The sequence below is a fragment of the Phalacrocorax carbo genome, chromosome 5 (assembly GCF_963921805.1).
Source record: "Phalacrocorax carbo chromosome 5, bPhaCar2.1, whole genome shotgun sequence".
Taxonomy (NCBI): Eukaryota; Metazoa; Chordata; class Aves; order Suliformes; family Phalacrocoracidae; genus Phalacrocorax; species Phalacrocorax carbo.
The window spans coordinates 53,894,895-53,904,597 of NC_087517.1; the positions used below are offsets into that span (position 1 = coordinate 53,894,895).

At 51.3% G+C, this 9,703-nt stretch overlaps 1 long non-coding RNA gene across 1 annotated transcript; it reads left to right on the top strand.

Annotated features, from left to right (window-relative positions):
• Positions 1-59: 59 nt before the first annotated feature.
• On the top strand, positions 60-2,160 carry LOC135313477 (uncharacterized). The gene is made up of 3 exons (XR_010373110.1): positions 60-242; positions 659-751; positions 1,270-2,160. It is a non-coding gene; the product is annotated as an uncharacterized LOC135313477 (long non-coding RNA).
• The last annotated feature ends 7,543 nt before the right edge of the window (positions 2,161-9,703 follow it).

The window sequence follows — 9,703 nt, forward strand, 5'->3', positions numbered from 1 at the left end:
CAGCCCGGCCACGCAGCCAATAATGTTGCAGAGCGGTCTAACCCCCTCTCTTCCCTCCCTCCCTCCTTTCTTCCCTCCTTCTCCCTCGTAACCCTCCGGAGTCCAGCTCGGGGAGGAAAGAGGGGACAGAAAGTTTCTGCCGCACGGTTTCTTCGCGGGCTGCTCCCGAGTGGGAGCATTGACCCACCCTGGCCGGCCCCGGAGGGGCGGGGGACTGCGCGCATCCCCCGCCGCCCCCGCAGGTGAGGGGAGGAGATGGGGGTCCGCCTCCCGAGCCCCTGCCCAGAGTGCTGGGGGCACCCCCTGAGTGCCTTTCGCTGCCGGATGGCGAGCCCGAAGCCCCGGGGGTAACGGGGGCAGCGGGAGGTTGCCTTGCGCGTCCCGCTTTCGGGGCTCCCTCTAGGTGCGCGCAGGGCACAGGTGGCCGGGCCGTCAGCCTTCCCCCGGCCCGGCCCCCAAAGTGCTCCGAGGGGCTCCCTGGCAAATGCACGGGCATTCAGGGGTGCCGGCCGCACGGGGCCCCCGGGCTCGCACGCCTGCCCCGGAGCCCTGCGCCGTGATACGCGCCCCAGTGCAGACAGGCAAGCCCCCACCTCGGCAGCCCCCGCGGCCACCCGTGCGCATCCGTGTGGACAACATGGACGCTCTCCCTCCACAGGGCAGCAGCACTCGGATTGTGCACCCTGCAGAGCACCTTCCTGGAGCGGTTCCTGCTCACTGGGTCGCCTCTGCTTCCTGCGGGCTTCTGCAAGCGAGTACGGCTGCCTTGAAGCCAAAGGAACTTTTCCCAGGCTTCGCCGTGAGCGTACAGCAGCGTGCGGGCTGAACGCGCTCCCGCTGCTCTGCCGATGCTGCATGGCAGTCGCATTGTGCTGCATTAAGCAAAACTCACCTCCTCCCAAAGACCTGCCCGCCAAGTCCACACCGCCAGGGAAGCGGCTGCCCCAGGAGAAGGGAGCCCGCTTGCTTTCCACCAGTGGCAAATGGAGCTCGGGCCAGCCCCCAGGTGTCTACAGCCTCACCGCTGCCCAGGTGGGTGCCCCCTCACAGGGGCACACAGTCCAGGTTGTGCCATAGGCACGCACCCTCCTTGGAGTGGAGAGGAGCAGAGCTGCCTGAGGTCGGGCAGCAGGTCGGTCCATCTCAGGCAGCGCTTGCCACAGGTAGCTGTGTGAAAAGGCAAGGATGCAGCAGCCCCCACCCCAACAGGCAATAAAGAAAACCTCTTTTTTCTCTTTTTTTTTCAAGTTTGCACTTTTTTGTTTCAAGGACAGATGGCTTGGTGCAGCTCTGAACAGTTGGAATTGCCCTCAACACACCCAAGACCATACGAGCAGGACTGGTCCTTTCTCACTAGGCTTTGGACATCCTTCAATCCCCAGCATCCTTCTGTTCTCTGGGTTGTCCTCTGGACTGTGGTTCTGTAGGCTGTGTCCCTGTGTATCCCACCCAGCAGACCTGGTATCAGGGCCGTGGGCTTCAACTGAAACATCGGCACACCTGGGAGAGAGATGTGATGCTGAGAAAGCGGTTCTGTGCACACCAGCCTCAAACACAGGCACCAAATCTCAGCACCTACATCGATATTTAAGCTGTCAAAGAGACTGAGCATATGCTGGTACGTGTCAGGGCTCCAGACTTCTCCCAAAAACAGGCATCTCCATCGATGCTTACCTTTGGCTTTAGGAGTTTCTACTAGATGCCCAGACTTAGTAAATCCCAACTGTGGGTCCTTGCAAACCACTCAGCAGAGGTGGTCTCTTTAACAAAGAGCAACCACCTTTCCTCGCTGCAAAAGCAAAACCCCATCAAAGGAAAGGACCCAACCTTGGCAGGGGGGCAAGCAGGGCTGTAAGCTACTGTTAATAGCTGAAGGAGCCCAGCTCCCTTCCCTTCCCCCAGCTCACCACAAGGACCTCCTGAGAGTAGACAAAAGAAAGCTAGGAAGGTTAATCTCCCTGAGAAAAACAAGTGATTTTCCAGTAAACAACTGCAATAGCAAACAATGGGGGTGAAAAACAACGATCATAAAAAAGCCTGGTCGGAGGAAGAGGCGACCCAGCAAGAGAGGTGTCTCTGGCTGGGGGAAAAACAAGGCAGCAGTTTGGTGAAGCAGCAGCAGTAGCAGCAGCAAAATAAACCCCACAAGTTGCCACTGGATCTACTTGTGTTTGTGCCTTTTGATCTTTTAATTGCTTCTTAGTTATCCTTCAGTGCAAATAAATAGTGCATTGTGTCAAGAAAGAGGAGGGGGGCGGGGAAGGGAAGAAAGAGACACAAAAGAAAGATCTGTCGCCCAGAAGAGAAAAGGAACAGGTTCTTTCCCCCCACCTTTAAAGGAGTGAATATATCTGTGTTTGGCAGGGGGAGAAGGGGGAGAAGGGGATAGGATTAGAAATCAAAGCGAAATTGGAGAGAAGCACATTAAGCCTCGGGCATCCTTACAGTAGGAAGAAAAGAGGGAAAAACCCTCTGGGAGTTTATTCGGTGAGTTATGAGAAGATCCACGAGTGTAATATTGTTAAAGGTCAGCCTAAACCTAATTTAAACTAGGGATGTGTGACCTCCGCCCTTCATTTAATACAGTCATAAGGAACATTAACACTACAGATAGCTGGAACAATAGGTGCCTCCACCCCAAACTCCAGCCCCTGGCATTGCCTGCAAGGAGGGCCTGGGAAGGAGAGCAGGAGAACCAGTAAAACCAAGGACGCTGCTAACCTGAGAACGGGGAGGCAAAAAGAGAGGGAGAGGAGGGCCTCTGGACCACTCTGCTAAGGGGCTTGCAAAAACACAGCATCCCAGGAAGCATTTTGGTTTGAAAGTGGATGGGGCTGCAGCAAAGCGTCAACTGAAAACATTGGAAATGCAATAAAAACAGCCCTCTGCATCTTGCATTTGTCTGACCTCCATGGTCACTGGCGTGGTTCGGGAGAGAAATTGTGGTTATGGGCTCTCGTTAAATTTGCAAGGAGCGAGGACAGTGTTTGCAAATCAGTCAGCCAGAGCGAGCTGAAACTAAATGAATCTAAAGCAGGAGCTGGAATAAAAGTGACATCTGAAAGGTGCCCTGAAACGACCAGGGGATGCCCAGGATTTGGAGAGAAAACCTCTGCTTGCTGCAGCAGCTGTGGAAGTGTCTGGGCAGGCTGCAAAGCCCCCTGACGGTGCTGCCCATCTGAGCTGATCAAAGCGTCTCGTGGGTGGCCACCAACATGTGGCAACGGGCTGGAAAGCTTTCCAGGGAAAGGGGGAAGAACATGAAAGCTTGGGCCAGCCTGGACATTGCAGGCAGGGATGTGAGCTTCAGCAAAGGCAGAGGAATGTAAATAGCTGCAGAAATGCAGCGGTTGCGAGCCAGGATGGATGTTAGTGATGCTGCCGGTGAGCTGAGCCAAGCAGATACTTTGAGGGAAGAGGACATTTACATGACTTTTCCCTTCCTCTACACCTAGAATCCAAAGAGGGGAGAGGTCACTTAATCCCAGCCCAACTGAGACACCCTGTGATACTCGTTTCGTTTATTTCACAATTATACGACAAATGACAAGGTGAGCAGTATGGGGATCTGAGGTGCACGGTTCAGGTGCTGTGCCTACAGCATTACAAAGGTGCCCCCACTTGTAAAGCACCTTATATTCTCATGTGTCAAAAGTGAGGACAACTGGGAGCAATCAGACTACTTTACTGACATGCTCAACAGATCTGGGCACCACAGGTTGAGGTGACCAAGATGAGACTAAAGGAGGGGGAGGGTGGGCCATGGGTTTGGGTCTCCTGTCATTGAAGACTAGGACAAAAAGTCATCCCTAGTGAGAAAAGAGACTGATTAGCCAGAGTCCTATACACAGCTGTTTAACGACAGACGAATAATTGTACTTGGCCCAGAGTGTTTTCTGTGGCTTTAAGAAAGCGATACCTTTTGTTTTGTACAACCCAGGAACTGACAATAACACCATGTCCTTGCATGCTGCTAAAATATATTGATCCTGGGGCACACTAAACTGTTGGAACAGGAGAGATTCATTAGTGAAAGGGGATGTGATATATGGAAGGTCCCTGCATGAAACTGAAGTCAAAGAACTGAGAGTGGGAGAAATAATTCACCTGGGATTCTGGTCAACGAGGAGCAAGCAAGAGCAGAGGCTGGGCAGGTCTGCTCAGGGCTCCTGGCACTCCCGGGTGGGGAGAGCATTTTGGGACTGTGCTCTGAGCCCAGAGTGTTTCTACTGCAAGATTATTTTATGGGCAGGGATAAAATGGGATGCCCTTAAGCATCAGCAGAGGACTTTTTTTTTGCATGTTCAGAGTGAAAGAGGGACTCTTGTAGCAACTCCTGCCCACATCTACTGATGCCTTGGAGCACTCATTGGACTTAGGCGTTCAGGAGGGGTGTTGGCAGATGCATCCTGAGGATTTGGAGGGTGCTGAACATAGCAAAAATTAAGTTATTCCAAGGTAAGTTATTGCACTGTGCCAGAGGAATTTGTGACACTGGTAAAAGGCACAAGTGTTTTCACCCCTGTTTATATGGAGGACAAACTATGCATTTTTGTGGGCTGGAGAGACTTGGTATTCCTGTGGCGTCTTTTTAAGTTCAACATCGCCAGTGATTAGAGAAAACCTTCAGCCTGAGCAGCCTCTCTTGGCTCAAGAAGCTGCAGGCAAGAGGATGCTGGGTAGGGAGGTGTCACAGTGGCAAGTACAAGATAGGAATTGAAAAAGCATGAATGACATTCAGCAGGTGAGACTCGGTGGGTCTGCTTGTTGGTATGGCATCTGTAGCATGGCCGAAAAGGAGGAGACAAAAGGGTCCCAGAGTCAGATGAGCCCAGAAAGGGAGAGAGGTACCTCCTTACTCCCCATCACCTGTGGAACAGCAAGCATCTCTTGGTCATCCCTGGTTGCCAAAGCGGACTCTGGCTCAGCTAACGGCTTCCCAAAAGGGATTTCCGAGGAGGGTGGAATAGGGTAGATAAGGAGAAATGCCCGCCTTCTCCCCAGCTTCTTTTCATTGCAGAGGGAGCCTGGAAGGCTGCAAGTTTTGTCTGATTATTTGGGTCAAAAACGTGCAACAAATACAGTAGCAGAGGAAGAAGATGGGTCTGTGCCTATATTAACAGCTAAGCATATCAACATTTCCTGTTTTCCTTATTTATTTTTTTTTTAAAGCATTTCCATGAAAATACTCACTGGAATGTAATGGGGAAGAAGAGGTCCAAGCACATTTAAGGACCAGCAGGTACAATTAGTTCTTCCAAGCACCAGGGGATGAAGTTGGCTCTTCATTGCATTGTGCAAATATGGGTCTGTCTACAGAGCAAGCTCTGAATCAAAACAGATTGTGAATGAAATGGGTTGCGGGAGGTGGTGGGAAATCCTTCAGACTAGGAGGTCTTTAGGGCGAAGGCTGTGCCTCATAGCTGTGTCCCTGCAGGGACGGCCTGATGAGGATGCTCTGGGAAGGCAGAGCTAGTAGCAGGCATGTTTGTGTCTTCTGGAGAGGAGCTGAGCAACGGGAAAGTGGGCTGCAGGGATGCCACCCACCTCAAGCAGGAGCACGCTGTGCCCTCTAAGGGTGTTGTGTGTCTCACCTCCCAGCACACCACCCTCACACACACCGCTTCACTGCCCTCACTTGGAAGACTCGGGGTTTACCCTTAAAGATGTTTTATCCTGCTCCCAGGAGCATCAGTATGAACTGGTTGGTCTGGCTGCGTGTTGCAGGCAAGCTCTTAATAAGTTCTCATTCCTCAAAAAAAGAGACAAAGCAATTGTTGCTGAGGTCTTCTCCAGCAGCTTCAACAGAGCAGCCATAGCTGAGTGGCTGGTGGCAATGCCTGCAATGGACCATGCTGGAGGTGGATGCAGTCTTTGCAGTAATTTTTCCTTGGTGCAGCTTTTTGGAGAGCTTCCCCTTGGCCTCATCGAGCAGTCAGCTTGCTCAGCAAAGCTGCCCAGGTGAGTGGGGTGGTATTTCCAACCCTCTGCCACATCCTCCAGGATTTGCTGCTGATGCAGCTCATGTATTTCAGATACACCCTTTGGAGGCACATGCTTTGAGCACCCGTTCAATACTCTGCAGAAAATCAGACACAAGAGCCAGCTGGAAATATCACCCTGCCACGGGTCATTTTTCCAAGTGCCCGAGAGAGGCGATGGCACTGAATGCAGAGAGTGATGGATTTTTGGGAATATACGCAGGGCCCTTATTTGCCCGGGAGAGGTGGAGTGGTGCAGATATGTCTCTGTTGTGTAATTAATGGCTTTGAAAAAAAAACCCCTGCGCCTGTTGGCTAAGCCAGAATACCTCTGAGGGGTTCAGGAATCCCAGCTATGTATCTTTCAGGCATTTCTTCCTCTGTTTTTTTTGGTTTTTTTTTTTTTTCTTTTTGCATTGCTGCTGTGCTTCAGTGCTGGTCTTTGTTTGCATCTCTCATTGTCTTCGGGCAGAGGGCCAGTGTTTTACCCCTTATCAGGGACCCCCATCTCCACCTCTGATTGTCAGCCCTGGCGGGAGCACCACATCACTCCTTCTGGCCAGGGGCTTCTTGGGCAGGATAAATGGACCCAAGCCACTGGTGCCTTCAGTCTGAGCTGAGCAGTGAAGACCCCAAAGGAAGACGTGGGGCTGGGGTCCCATGGGCTGGTGGCTGTGGACATGAGGAGAACACGCAATGTGGGGCTCACACAGGACTCACTGCACCCTGAGTGCAGCCTTCCTCCACCACTGCATCTGCATGCCACCTTGGGCAAGTCACTTAATTTCCCTCTGGTTTGCATCGTTAGCCCTCAGCTCAGGGCAGCAATGAGTCTGTCCCCCATTGCCTCGTTCCCTTAGGGGCTGGGACTTTTGATACCTACGGCTGGCAGCAGGCATACAGGAGTTTGCAATAAGGTCTCCACTGCTCACCCCCACCCCCTTGTTTCCATTACTGAAGCAGGTGAGAGAGGGACACCCTGTGCCCACCTGTGCTGCCAGCATCCCCTCCAGACCACGCTGCCCTTGCCATGGGTGATGGACGCCCACGGGGAGGTAGGAGGTGTGGGCAATTTGTTTTCTCACTTAAACAAAACACTCTCTCATAATCATAACGAAGGAGGGGAGGCAACAGCACTTGGCAAAGCAACTTACACTAAGTGCTTTTCACCAGAAATGTTTATACTCCACTGCTGAAAAATACACCAAGTGAGGCGATAGTGTGGCATGGTGCTGGCAAAGCAGAGGCAGGCGAGGTGGGGATTGTGCCCTGAGCCAGGTCCCAGCCAGGGTGGGCTTGGGGATGTCACCAGCTCATCCTGGCAGGAGGCTCCCAGGGTCTCTTACATGGGGACAGTGGGTGGAGGGATGGGGGAAAGTGCATAGGGACAGCTTTGGGCTCCCTGCGCATAGCTCCACCGGGGACCACACACCCTCAAAATCCTACTTTCTACTGTCTCCTTTTGGCCATCCTATTTAACCTTCAAGGGCAGGTGTATAGATGGGGTTCGCATCTCCAAGTAGTGTTGTAGGGCAAATAGGTATAATGCAATCCTGCATGTTGGGGGGGAGAAGCTTTTTTATGGTGCCAGTTGTGTTCCAGAAACGCTTTGGTGGGAAAAGCAAGGGTTTTGTAGAGATGCCAGTGCTTCTTGAGCAGGAGACCTCACAGACTAGGACCATTGGGACTGCTAAGCTAATTACTAATTACTAAGTAGGTAACCCCCTCCAAAAAAAAATACATGTAGCATTTCAAAACAGCAGGTGGTATGCTTGCATGGCACGTGCAGGCGTGCGTGTGTGTGCACACAAGTATTTTTGTGCTGAGGGGGAAGTGAGTGCTTGGCTAAGTAGGTAGAGCCAAATGGCAGGTGATTCAGATGCTACCCTCTATTTCTGGCACAACTTTGGCAGTGCCAGTTGAGTCCCTGTCTCTTTATCAGCCAAAGATAAAAGTTTCAAAAAAGGCCCTCCATGAAGCCCTGGTACAAGCCCTGAAGTCAACAGACAAAGGGTTAACCGAATTCCCAAGGCAGGTGGGAGCGCGAGTCAGACTGGGTGATATCGCAGACATGTTATTTGAAAAGCTAAGAAATTGTGGAATTCCTCACCTAATCCAACTTCCCCACAGTTTAAAGAAAACTGCAACGCAAGATATCGCTGTGGCCAAGGGAGACCCCCCACGAACCTTTCCCTGAATAATCCGTAAGTGGATATTCACACCATCAGCCACCTCCCATGGCGCTGGGCTTCTAACCTTCGGTAGGTTTGCTCCTGGTGAAGCTCATGGGATGCAGCTCCTACAATCAACCCCCTAATGACCCATACAAGCTGAAGGTGTCTCCTCCATCCCTGTGACATTGCTTGTGTGCAGTGCGTGGCCTTCCCTCACCCTGCAGTGGTCCCTCTGCCTTTATCTGAGCTGAGTGCAAGGACAAGCTGCTCACGCCACGGTAGCCAGAGCGTAGTTAAAACACCTGCATGAACAAATGTTCACTGAGACAACACAAAAATTAGTGGAAATAATGCTCTCGACTTCAGCAGTCCCCAGTTTAGGGCATCCCCAGTTATGAAAGGTTGCTGCAGTGAGCCTCTGTAGCTACGCAGATACCTGGGCATGATTAATGATTAGCAAGTGTAATTACAGCAATGGAAATTGCATCCCTGGTTCAAATCTGCCTGTTATTCCTCCCTTTATTTTTCCAGGTGGGTTTCTTGCTGAGCCATCTCAGTCTACCAGGTAGATATTAATGCAGAAGTTGCAGGGGTTTTTTTGTGTGGGTTTTTTTTTTTTTTGCCTGTAAGTAAGTTGCATAGATTTTTGTTTAGATTTTTTTGCATTAAAGGCAACCATTTCAAATATGTACAGATCACAAGGGTGTTTTTTAGTCAAAACAAGCACAGTAACCACAAGAGGTGCCAGACTGGAACAACCTCTTCTCCACTAACCTAATCCAAAGGGGAAAAAAAAGAAAAATATGTTTTACAGAGATAGAATTAATTCCTTTGTCTCTGTGTGTGATATAAGGAGAGAGAAAAATCCAGCAATGGATAGCAGGCACCTCCTTAAAGGGACTTTTGGATGAAAGTTGCTTTCCCCCAAAAAACCTGGGAAATTATTTCAGGCTAGACCTGCTGGGTCCCATGCCAGGGCTCTTGTCATTGGAGGCGATGAGTGCCTGCAGCTGCTGTTTCTTAGAAGCTGCTTTGGTATCCCTTTCTGGGTGTACCCCACTGTTTCCAGTGAGTCAGCCCAGGGGCTTCAGGCTCATTTGGGCAGGCTGAGTATTGCCCTCACTCAGTAATTAACTTACATGCGCATCTGATCCCAATCCCATGTTTAGGCTCCACTCACACAGGGCAGCAGGTCTCGACCTCCATCTTGGGGAGGGTAATATTTCTGGGGATGCCTCACTGGTCCACCCACACGCAGCAATAAAAGTGGGGCACAAAAACCCTCTAGTGGCCGATGCCTATTGCACAGCTGCTTTCCCCCACCTACCACTGCCCTCACCGTTCCCGGAGACCCACATGAAAGCAGTAATAGCACTGTTGGGGTATACAAAGTAAAAGATGACTCACTGCAAAGCCTTTTCTCCCACCTTCGGGAGGCAACCAGATAGGGAGCGGTCTCCTGGGGAAGGGGAGTGGAATTCAAGTCAGACGGATTTTTTTTCTGAAAACCTTTCATTTAGTCTAAACAACCGGCTTGGGATGTGGGCA